The sequence below is a fragment of the Melospiza melodia genome, chromosome 13 (assembly GCF_035770615.1).
Source record: "Melospiza melodia melodia isolate bMelMel2 chromosome 13, bMelMel2.pri, whole genome shotgun sequence".
Classification (NCBI taxonomy): domain Eukaryota; kingdom Metazoa; phylum Chordata; class Aves; order Passeriformes; family Passerellidae; genus Melospiza; species Melospiza melodia.
The window spans coordinates 7,483,864-7,492,500 of NC_086206.1; the positions used below are offsets into that span (position 1 = coordinate 7,483,864).

General features: G+C 38.0%; 1 long non-coding RNA gene across 1 annotated transcript in view; it reads left to right on the top strand.

The window, feature by feature from the left end:
- Positions 1–529: 529 nt before the first annotated feature.
- The window catches only part of LOC134424092 (uncharacterized), an 8,363-nt gene continuing 255 nt past the window's right edge, over positions 530–8,637 (top strand). The window contains exons 1-2 of the long non-coding RNA XR_010029335.1: positions 530–658; positions 7,958–8,128. This is a non-coding gene — a long non-coding RNA (uncharacterized LOC134424092). The remainder of the gene's footprint in view (positions 659–7,957; positions 8,129–8,637) is intronic.

The following is an 8,637-nucleotide window of genomic DNA, read 5'->3' on the forward strand; positions in this document are numbered from 1 at the left end:
AAAGGGTCTGCATGAAAAAGGTTTTAGCTACTTATACAATGGCCAGTCTCAGAAAGTACCTGAAAATATGGTCACACATTGGGAAATTAATGTTACTAAAGAGCAATTCAGACCTGAAAACTATGGCAGATGCCACAGCAGTCATCACAACATGTATGTCATGGGCTTTTCATGACTGCACTTCTAATTTATCCGTTCTCTTGCATCAAAATCAGTTAAATAGGTATATGGTTCATTATTACAGAAAACTGCATTAAAAGAAAACCTTGAAGCTGGAAAGTTAGTAATACCTAATTAAGGTAAGAATTAATTTAGTTAATTAGCCTTACTTCATCTCTTTTGTCTCTACTTACAGTGCTGCACCATGTTTTGTGTTGGAGACACCAGGCTATAGAATTTGACTCCCAATTCTCATGCTTATTTACTCTGTTCTCACCTTGCACACCACAACAACCTTAGTTGTTTATTGGATTCCTGTTCCTGTATTTTATTTCATGTATTTCCTCCATCCAGTTTCTATAGCAATCCAGTTTTAATGTCCTTTCTTTTTTCTTTTTTGCCACAGCAGCTTGCCTGATCTTGGCATTATTTCTGAAACTTGGAAGACAAAAGAGGAGGAGGCAGAGAACATACTGAGGTTCACCGTGGCAGGGAAAAGGTAATGCTCAAACTGGAACTGGGGAGGATCTGCCTGGATTCAAGGAAAAATAAATTTGCTAAGAGGGTAATTAAGCTTTGGACCTCCAGAGTTGTGCACTCTCCAGTTTATATAGCTTTTCAGGACCCAAATGGACAAAGCTGTGAGAAATCTGATCTGAGTTGTGGACTGACCCTGCTTTGAGCAAAGATTGGACTGTAGGTCCATCAAGATCCCTTCCAACCTGAGTGATGCCAAGCTCTGTGAGAGCATTTCTGGGGCTCTCTGCTATGGCTTTGTAAGTTGTTATTAAGTATTAGAGAATTGGTTTTCTTTTTTTTTTCCCCCTCCAGTTTTGGACTAGGCTAATTTGATTTATTGAAGAGAGTTGTTCCTCAGGTTCTTTGTTTCATTATTTTCCTTCTTTTACAATTTCAGCTTCACCTCCCTGCCTCTATTTCTTATACCTTTGCCCTCAAGTTTGGGAGTGCAAAAGCATTTAAAGGAATGAGTTGCCAGATTTTGCTAACCCTGGCAAGGCATCTTTGTTGAATTTTTGAAATGAGCTGTTTTGGCTGCAACTTTGAGAAAGTATTAATAATCTGGAGGCAAGCACTCAGGAGAGAAAATTGTATCCTGATGCATTGTAATTCCTTAAAGGGCAAGTGAAAATTGTGTTATAATTAGAAGTCTGAAGAGCTTCATTTCTGATAAAGCTGATTGGGGGCTTCAGCTAGGATCTGAATCAATAAGAGATTCCTGGTAAAATGTTTTTTAATCATAGGTGTTAAAGAGATTCTCTGCTAAACTTTCCCTGGAAAAAAGGTTCATAGCAGGTGTTTGAATGCTTCTCTTGCTCATGCATATGCAGGTGTCTGCTTGGAGATGCATGAGGGGAAGCTCACTCCCCTGAAAATATAACACGCAATTAAGGAAGTAAACTCAGTGTTTGAAATAAATATTTAGAAAAAAATGGAAATATTTAAAATGGGAGAAGAAGTTAATTTTGAGGAGTTTATGTAATACAGTCAAAGATTTTGGTTTAATCAACTATTTTGAAATATACTTTTATAAGAGTTTTTACGAACCTTAACATGGCACATTTCTTTATATTATAGTTGTAAGAGATTAATTTGTATTACTGCTACATAATTTCGTTAGCAACTTTCAAAATGCTAAATGAAGTATAAAGGCATTGAAAATATTTGAACAAAAAATTTTTTAAGCAATTTTGTTTTTTTCAGAATAGTGTTTCTCAATATTTTGGTATTATGTGCAATACAAGATGAATTAACTGAGTTAGGGCCACACATTATTGGTTACTGTCCATCCTTACAACTATTTATAGATATACTTTTTTCCATGTCTTAAATGTGTTTACATTTTCTCAGGGTTTTAACATCATTGATATTTTCAGACGTATTACTGTACCACTCGCCTTCAGTAAAACTTTGCCTAGTTATAAATAGTTCAAAGCCACTAAGTGAAGAAGAAAAAGTCTTTTTCTTCTCTGATTGGGATTTGGTTGTTGAATCTCACTTTGAAATCCTGTCCCTTGGCAAAGGAATCTGAACCTGTTGCTAAAGTTTTCATTAGTTTTATAAGGAGAGGATTGTTTAGACAGAGACTCCGAAAAAGTAAGTTGGAGAGATTGGGAGTCACTAAAAATATCTTCAGCGTATAAATTTGTAAAATTCCGTGTCACCCGCAGGACTGATGCTGGGGTGTCTTAGGAGAGAGGGTGTTAGAAAAAAAAATGTTTGTAGAGCTCAATGTATGGGCAAAATAACATAATAATGAAAAAAGAGTCAAAACCAGCAGGTGCTGGTGAGGGCTCTTCCCCTCATGCCAATGCTGGGCCCGGCCACCCTGGGCCTGAGGGGGCTTATTGCCACCAAATGGATCTCAAAAACGGGTATCCAGGCCAAAAAGTGTCCATGCTGGAGCAAATAGGGAATTCCAGAGGGAATTCATCACTGTCCAGGTGGGGAGCTGAGCTGCTGGGAGACAGCTCTGTCAGGGAGGGTGGACAGCCCAGCGTCCCTGGCCGGCAGCATGTTCTGGGGACAAGGCCGGGAGATCCTGGATGCGTGTGGAAGGGCACTGATGGCAGGTCAGGGAGGGGATCCTGATCCTCTGCTCAGCCCCATGTCCAGTTCTGGGCTGGGGGAGCTGGGCCTGTTTAACCTGGAGGAGACTCAAGGGGATCTTATCTGTGTCCATCAGAGGATGGACCAGGCTCTGCTGTGGGGCCCAGGAACAGGACAAGAGGCAATGGCCGGAGACTAAAACACAGGATATCCATCCCTTCCACCTGAACATCAGGAAAAACTCCACTTTCAGGATGACAGGAGCAAAGTGCCCAGAGACCTTTTGTGGTCTCCCCTCATGGGAGATATTTAAACCCCACCTGGACACAGCCTGTGCCCTGTGCTTGGGGCTGGCCCTGCTTGAGCAGGAAGGTCAGACCAAATAACCTGGTGTGGTCCCTTCCAATATGACCCATTCTGTGATCAGGAGAGGATACACAGCCAAAAGTCAATTTAATTGTGTGGTCTGGTCTTTGTGCCTTTTGAACATAAAATGTGCTGCTTCCTTCTCTTTTCTCCCTAGATCTCGGAGGCATTTCTTCATAGCAGCTCTGTATTTAGGCAGCTACCTCATCATTATTCATCTAAGTCATCAAAATCATAAAAAAGGACTAAAAACCCTGATGTGTTATAAATAAAATATGGGAAGGAGGACAGTAATATAATAGGAGTCCATATATTTGAGGGAATACCCACTCAAAAGCTCTCCCACAGCAGTTGCAATGTTTTCTTACTGTTTAAATATTTCAATCAAAGAATGAAATGCAATATGATCAATAGTTGGAGCTGAAATCCTATAGATGTTGTGTGACAGTAGATGTACTCAATCTTCATTCAAAATTTACACAGTTTGTATTTCCTCTGATGTAATTGCCTCTGTGCTGTGGCTTTCAATAGCTGTAAATTAACTCTGTCATAATTGCTCTCCTTTGTTTCTTGAATATTTCTGTCCTTGCTGTAAATTGTATTTCTGTTACTTCCAGTATTGATATTATGACATGTCCACAAGACAGCCCAGTATCTGGAGACATGTATATATCTTTTTGGAATAGTTTTCTTTCACCCTCCCCATTTTATTCATGCAGTTGATTTCTCTTGGCTCTGAGCCCAGTTTGGTTTAATTTTTGTTTATTTTGTGCAGGATTCCAGACTCTGCTTTGAGATGGGCACTGTATAAATTAATAAATAAATACAATATATGCTTCCTTTAAGTGGGTTGCTTGGCACATCTGTTTTTCAGAGGTTTCTAAATCATCATAATCTGCGTAAGATATCTTTAGTTACATAAGATTGGGAACTGTATCATTTTTTAACATGTACAGGGTTTCCCATTAAAAAGTCATGGTTTACTAACTGCTGCAGTGATCTGGCAATTGGATACTGAAGTATGTCTTAGTAGTTGGAATGCAGAATATTTAAGACACTGTGGGTATCTTAATTATGCTAAATACTTGTTTTTATGCTGAAAACTTATTTGTGCTCAGAAGATTTTTAAGGACTATTGTATATGTAAATATAGATGTTGCATCTGGTTTAAAATACTGACATGCCTTCAGTATTAAGAGCTTTCACAGGCAGAACTGCAACAAAACAATGTTTAACTTATTGGTTTTGGCCAATGGAATTGCTTTGGCATAACCAAAAGCACTTTAATGGAAATCCAGGGGCATTTCCCATTAAAAAATTTCCAATTTTCATGATTATTTTATGTCAAGGTATCAAGGAGACAGTTAAAGATATAGTCAGCAAACTTTGTGGCACCAAATTAAGTCATAAATAGCTCAGAAAAGAGAAGAGATTACTGCTGAGGCAGGCAGCAGTTAGAGAGTTTGTTCTGCAGGAGAGCAGGGAGATTCAAGACACACAGAGTATCATGGGTAAAGCTGAGGGTCTGAGGGTCAAAGACGACATTTGAGAGGAATGGGGGGAAAATTTGTTCTGATGAACTGTATAATCTCAGGGATTTCCTTACTCACACTAAAGTCAGCATCACAAATTGCTCTCCTCACAGAGCACTACATTCTTGCAGCGCTCTAAATGGAATAGGTAGGTTCTAGGTATGACTGTTGGTTGCAATTTTCATTGCAATACTTGAAGTGAAGGTGGGAAGAAAGAGGAGGCAAAGGGAGAAGGATGGTGTGATCAATGCACACAGAATGAGCAGCTGGCACTCGTTAGTCACTGAGGTGGGGATGTCACAGGTGTTTGTAGGTGTTCAAAACACAAAGGTGTGCTACCATCCCATCTTCCAACTCCATATTTTGTAAGGAACCTAATGAGACAGGTGATGAACATCCATTGAAGGCAGTTTGGGAGGCAGAGGAATACTTATGAATCCAGTGGGGATTAAGGTCTGACCAGAGCATTGAGTTTATCAGCACTGAGAAGAGGGAGTGCTTCCAGTCCTTGCCCAAATGTAAACCCTCAGGTACGTAAGGAGCTCTACATGGAGGAAACATTGATGGCTGAGAGGTTGGCAGCCATGGTCCATTAATTGTGGGATTAAGTGCTAATTGAGCTGAGATTCTGAAGGATTTGGATTCTGTATTAGTGCATGTCTCCTATCTAAGACTTCTAATGCCTTATGAGTTTAACCTTAAGCCTTTAAACAACTTCTTGCTATTTTGGAGAACTCTTTCCAGGTGTGCAGTTAATTCCTGGGTAACAAAACACAGATATTTCAATAAAATCTCTGCATCTGGATCCTCACTAATACATTCATCAAATCACTTCTCTATCTGTGGTTTCTGAGACCAAAATCTTCTAGAGCTCTTGACCTCTACTGGAAGAAAAGGTGTATTTGCCCATATATGGCCCATTTATGACCCATGCAGATGGCAACAGGTATGTGCACAACATACCTTTCATGCTCCCAATTATGTTTACCCTCCAAAAGGCTGGAATTCCTGGATATTTCTCATTTTTCTGTGTTATACTTGGATGACATTATTGCCTCTAATATGGCAAACCTAAAACAAGGGATAATAATACCTGGATTCTTCCAAGGTTTGTTAGAGGGCAATGAACTGTGAGCTGCACTCACTTATATGTAGTCCTAGTACGAGGTCCTTAGTTGTACAAAGCCCTCCAGCCCAACTGTCTCATGGTTGGAGGGGATGCTGTAGAGGAAGCAGGGCCGCATTTTTGCTGACACTGCTTCATGATATAAATAAAATGTTTTAAAAGGCACTTTTTTTGGTGCTTTATCATATGGTGTCCTTACATTGAATGGCTAGCGTTTTGATGTAAGACCTTATAGATAAAATAAAAATGAAAAATGTGTGGAAAATTAGTTACTAGTTACAAAATATAAATTGTTCAAAAATGGAGAGAAAGAGGGTGGGAAGAACCATGTGTCCAGATACACCAAGGCATATTAAAATAAAGTGGTGCTGTGCACCTTAAATACAGCCACATAAACCAACCCTAAAATGCCTTTATTTGTGGAGGGAGTACACGGAAGCATTTCTTTAGAAAGCTGTTTGAAATTTAAATGTTTGGTATCACCGCTACTGGAAGTAACCCAGTCTGTGGCCAGAGGGATCAGGAACGTGGTGATGACATGGAAGAAAAGGGGCGCAAATGGGAGCAGAATTAAAATGGCGCAGGCAGGCAACTCCTTGAGCGGCAATGTTTCCCATTTCTTTCCTAAGCACATCCACGCTTAGTTTCCAAGAAAGCAGGAAGGACACATAGGCAAATTGCCAACCAGATGGTGCAATCGAATAGGAAGAATGCTTACAGAAGGGCAGTATAACACAGAATTAAAAAATGCTATCATTTGCTTTCCTGATACAATATAGGACAAATTTCACATGGAAAGAGTTAATGTTAACTATATACTCGTGCCTTCTAGTCATCTTTGTTACTTAGCTTCAGAAAAACATCCACCTTTGAGTTCTCCTATGGTATCCCCTCCGCCAAAGTAATTTAATGTACTCCAATTATGTGTTTCTTTGCAGATTTTTCAAAACTGCCTTATTATTCCCTAAATATATTTTTGGCAATATACAAAATTTTACTGAGAGGACGGTGAAATCCATTTCCAGGACTTGTGTAGTTGTTATTCTTATATAACATGAAGAATAGAAAATAGTGTTTGCTATGTAGGCTTCTATATAATCACTAAAAAGAGATAATATCAGTGTGGAATTAGGGTCAGATCAAGGAATTATAGTATTTTTCATGTTATGTAATTTCCAATTTATTACAGAAACTCTGGTGCGTATTGTTTGCATTTTGTCTTTGAAATAATTTTATATTGTTTTTTATTTGCAATGTATTTTTATTTTAGTTAGAGTGTATTTTCTATCATAATTTGACTCTTTCAAAATCAGCCTAAGTGTCTATTGCATAGATTATGCACATGTAGAAATACAGATTCCCACCCTGCTCTTCTGACTTGTGTTTAAATTTCAGAAGATACGCATAGAAATGCATAAAGATTTGTAGAAAGAATATTTTATAATTATTTTAATGTATTTTTTCTTATTAGTAGCACAGTTTTGATTATGTGATTGGATGTAACAATTTTATGCCAATATATAATCAGAACTTGACAAATCTAGTCGTAATTGAAGAGAGGATGCATATCCTGGCAAAAATGTAAGAACCAGCCATCTGTCCTGATGTCAGCCTTTTTGTTATGTATTTTATGTCTATATCTTGATGTTCTATAAATATATATATGGCATATCTATCCTCTACCTTAATTCTTGCGAATGGCTTCCAAATGAGATGCAGCATATGAGCATTACCTTCATGAATCTAAACAAGAGCTGCCACCTCTTTTCTCTGCCCAGTCCTAGCTTGTCTCTATGTACTCTTGTTGACAAACATTTGTGGACTGCAAATAAATCTGGAAAGAAAAGGAAGTTCATAATCCATTGAATTAAATTTTTATTAATTGATTTTTATAAAATAATTATTGGAGCACCTTTTTGTGTTTTTATTGTCTGGATTATGGAGAACTGTGTTGCCATGCTTTTTCTTAGATGTACTGATTTCTGAATCTATTTATTTAGATTAGATGATTTTTTTTCTTCAGTTCTTATAAATCCAGTCTGGATTGTGAAAAACCAAATATGATGCTCATTCTTTCTTTCTTAGAAATTCCTTTTGGTTATAAAGATTTTACAGGTGATTTTTGACATTGATGGGCACAGAACTAGCTCTGTTGTATTCAGACTGTCTTCTCTGTAGTACATGTATAACCTTATTTTTTCCCCAGGTGAGAAGAAGAATATTTGAAATCTTACCTGTAATGGTAAAATCTTACCTGAGATGGACAATCAGAGACAATGCTGTTCAGCTGGTAGAACTGCGTTGCTGACTGAGTCAGTGTTAGGATTTTTGTGAAATTCATATTGCTTCTGATGGTTTTGCCTGCTGGTGATAAAAGGTAATTTCCATTTCACTTTTCTGGGTTTCCAACACCTCTGTCACCGTTTCCCCTCAGTTTCAGAGTTCATCTAATATTTTAAGTTAAATTAGCCATTGGTTGAGATTTTGTGTATTTGTCTGGACAGGGGACAAACTTATTTTTGCATATATCAGGGTCCCCAAAGGTTTTGTCTTTGTCCATAGCAATTAGTTTTAGCCCCAGTTTCTCTAGGTAACGGGAAACTTCACTCTTGCCAACCTTTTCTGTGAGGGTCTGCTCTTATTTCCTACAGAAAATATCAACAGGACTAGTTGACAACTCATATTTAGATAAATAGAAGAATTTGATGTCATGTTCTATGTGAAAATAATGTCTTGAAAAGTTAGCTGGACAGTTGAAAATCACAAATAGCAGGCAATGTCTTTTAAAAGAACCAGAGGTATCACGGAATTGACATGATCAATGTTGGTAGTTGCTGTGGGGATAACTGGGTATAATGTTAAATAATAGAAGTTGTGTAATTCCCA